Source organism: Strix aluco, chromosome 10 (assembly GCF_031877795.1).
Source record: "Strix aluco isolate bStrAlu1 chromosome 10, bStrAlu1.hap1, whole genome shotgun sequence".
NCBI lineage: Eukaryota > Metazoa > Chordata > Aves > Strigiformes > Strigidae > Strix > Strix aluco.
In genome coordinates, this window is record NC_133940.1 from 28,894,375 (window position 1) to 28,898,246 (window position 3,872).

The window sequence follows — 3,872 nt, forward strand, 5'->3', positions numbered from 1 at the left end:
GGCTGGTTCCTCCAGCCTCATTCATCAAACACCTCCAAGCTGAGGATCTCTAAAGGCTGCAGAGGGAAACCAAGAGCCACGAGCTATTCTGACACGAGACTGGCAGCCAAATCTCTAGGCAGAGTGTGGACAGAGAGGGAGGTGGTGGGAGGAGCGTGGGCTCACGGGGAGGGGGCAGCCGTTGTGCTCAGAAGGCAGCTTTGCTTCAAGTGTTCCTTGGCACCTCCCAGGAGGCTGCCTTGGTGTTGTGCCAATGGCTGCAGAAAGGGCCAGACTCAAAATCAAGTCACTGTAGGCTCTAGCTGCAGCCTAACCAGTTTACCACCTCTTTGACCTTGAGCAAGTCACGTATTTGTTCTTTAAGTAATTTTCAGGTATGAAAACAGACAACTCTGTCTCCCACCTGATGGTTTATTTAGATGGGTAGCATGTTTAATAATGGATATGCTTACTCCCTAAGTTCCAAACAACAGGGGGGATTGGGCAAATCTCCTGAAATGCATAAAGGTAAGAGATGGTGGGAGGAACTTGTGTCAAGACTTATTCATATCTGGTTTTTTGAGTAATTTGTCATATCTTGTAAAAATCAAATGAAACATTCCAGTAGCATCAAAACATCTTTGTAAACCAAAGGACTAATTTCCATTTTCCATTATGAACACCTTTTGAAAGAGAGTTCATAGTCTTGACATAAATCTCCCTCGGGATTTTAGAAATCAGAGCTGGAATGCCTGTTTCAGTTCTATTGAAGCAAAACCTTTCAGTCAGGAAATGTGCATTGGCTTTTTTTGTGAAACAAAAAGAAATTACAACTTAAAAGCATGACATGCCTCAAGAAATGGAGAATGGTCCCACCCACTCAGCTTGACACGGAGCTGCACATGTAAGAGCACAGTCTGACCTTCATGCAGGACAGGAGCCTCCCACTGGCCACGGGGCCGGCAGAGGACGATGAGGACCCTCCTGTGGGGCTACAAAACCATTTTAATAAGAAGTTGTGCCTTGGGCCAGTGCAAAAATGTGCGTGTGCCCATAAGCATCTGTACCCAGGTTTATAGACATGATGTTGAACACGTCTGTGTACACACAGCATATGTGGATGGATGCACATAGCTCCAGACTTACTCCTACAATTTGCTGTGCCGGCAAAATTACAGCCACTGTCAACAGTCCAGGTGGCAATACACACTGCAAAGTGAGCTGCGTGTTAAGCCCCACATTTAATTCAGAACCAAAAGGCTGCATTACACCTGAAAAACATTCAAATCCTGTCACCGACAATTACCAGTGTTAGTCTTTTTTTATGGTGTGCCCCAGGTTAATTTGACATTAACTTTTGTGCTTCAAGTAAAAAAATCAAGCATTTTATACTTTCATGCGCACAACCAAAAGGCACCCTGCTTCTGACTCGCACACCTCTCCCGCCCGTGGCGTGCGTGGGAGCACAACGGAGCGTCAGCAGAACACTGGCCTGGCACTGACCCGGCCTCGGGACACAACTGCCGCCCATGGAGGCAACGCGGTGATGGGGGCTGTGACTGAGCCAGATGACACCACTGATAAAGGGATTCTCATCTCAGCCCTGCTGCAAACATCCAGCTGCTGCCAAGTAAATAACTCAGCTCTGCAGTCACTTAAGACAGCCTGGAAGAGTGTGGGTAACTTTAACTAGGTGAGCAATCATCTAGGTAAACTTCCAAAAAGTTTTATCACATCTGATTGGGGCCTAGGAAGGATAATATAGAACTGCGGACAAACAGCACTACCTAAAATGAATACAATAGGAAATATTAGCTGCTTCTTATGTTTACCCCATACAGAACCCAAGAGACCCTCCATGAGGATAAACCTGTTCTGGACTCATCCTGGCAGTGTGTATTAAAGTGAGGTGGGTTTTTTTGTGGAGGTTTTTTTAGGTTTCCTATAGCTAACTATCTGAAAGCATGTACACACGTGTTTCTGTCCTGTCCCCATGAGCTGAGCCCTGCCCATCGATTGCCTGAGCGCTTCTAATCCTTTTCAGTGCATTATTATTGTGAACCATTTATCCTGAACCACCACAGGAGTCCTACCTCAGCTAGTTTACTTTGCACCAGGGAAAGCCATGGGGGCACTCGCGTGACCCACTGCCTCAGCTGTGCATGGAAGCTGCTGCCAGGACCTTGATCCTGCCCACCCTGCAGGCCCCAGGGATAAGCACAAACAGGACGCTGTGGGATGCTCAGACAGGAGCTTTGCTGCCAAAGCAAACACACAGCTGTTGGCAGGCTCCAGCTCAGAGTCCCCAGAACTGTGAAACATCTCTCCTCCTCCTCCTCGTACGCCCACCAGCTGCAAGAGCCAGCTTCTGATTAGAGGCACTTGTGAAGCTGCCGATAAACTGTTCTTCGTCACAGTTTGTTGCAACAGAAAGTTTTAGCAAAATTATCTGTTTTGTCCAAAGCTTCCCCTTGAGTTTTCTCAGCCGGGGTGGAATCGCTTATCAGAAGACACAGACCTCTCCAAAACAGCCACTCGGCCGTGGCCTCCTCCAAGCCGCAGGCTCGAGTGTCCCAGCTACCAAGGCTGGAGAAGAGACCTCCACCACTGATGCTCCACTTGGCCCAAAAAACATGACGCTGGAGGAATTTTGGCAGCCTGCTGTTCACGGAATGTGCGCAGATCTGGAGGCCCAGCTCCAGCCCTGCACTGAAACCCAGGGCTGCTGCTCCCCAGCCACATGCCCTGGCCACCGGCTGCAGGACTGAAGGGCGGGCGACTGCCCACTTTCTGCTTTCTTGAAGAAAGTAAATACCTTCACAATAACTCCTTCGCCGCAGTGTGGGCTGAGAATACTTTTTGATCTGTTTTTTCATGAGCCGGGGGAAAAATAAAAATAAAGGTTTCCTGCTTGGTTCTTACTTCTGACGACATAGGTTCTAAAATTCACCCAGGACTGGTGGGCTTGTAAACCTCTGGTTTGCAGCAGCAGCTGAACCAGGGTTGACAACGAGCAGAGTACCCATGTTCAGAGCACTCAGCAGCCCTCCAGCTCCTCACCGGGCTTAACAAAGGGTAATGAGAGGAAAGTAATGATCTTTGTGCCCATCGCCAAAGGAAAGGGCAGCTGGAAACATGCAGGGACCCAAGATGAACTGAGCATGATTAAGTACGTTATAACTATTGTTCTGAATAAAATGGCGCTGCTGTACCTACAAGCCTACGGCAGTTCCTTGTCATTACAGCCATTTAGCTGCCTCTGCACTAATTGCCTCTGAAAGCCACCCAGAAAGGTTTTATTTTACAGCCTTTCCAATTTAAAACCAGGGACAGAAATATTTAAGCACTAACCTGCACCCATATAGACGGCGGGGATTCAGCGGGTGAGCCAGGAAGATGCATGTTTTATAGGGAACTGCTTGGTACTTGACACGCGGGGCCACGCAGCTGCGACACGTGTGGGCACAGCTGCCACTGGAGGGTGGCTACCACAGCCTGTGGGGTGGCTACAGAGCTCTGGGGTTAGTCCCACCGACCCCCCAGCTTGGCTCCTGCAGTCAGCTGTAGCGGGGACAGCAGGTGCCCAAAGGCACCGTGTCCCTGTCCCTCCTGGCTCCAAGCAGGCTCCCCTCAGACCCAGCACCTCTCCCTGTGAGCCACAGAGGGTTCAGGAGACCCCAACGCAGCACCTGGAGAAGCTTCTCCTCCCAGCACAAGGTACGGGATGCCCCGTATCAAAGCACATTGCCTCGGGTGCCAGGAGCAGCAGGACGTGTCACAGCACGGCTGGTGGTGACCCACGGAGGTTGCCATGGCCCTTGACAGAGCTCTCACACCGTGACATGGACTGCCCTGAGCTTGCATCTGTCGAATGACTCATCAAGAAACAAAAA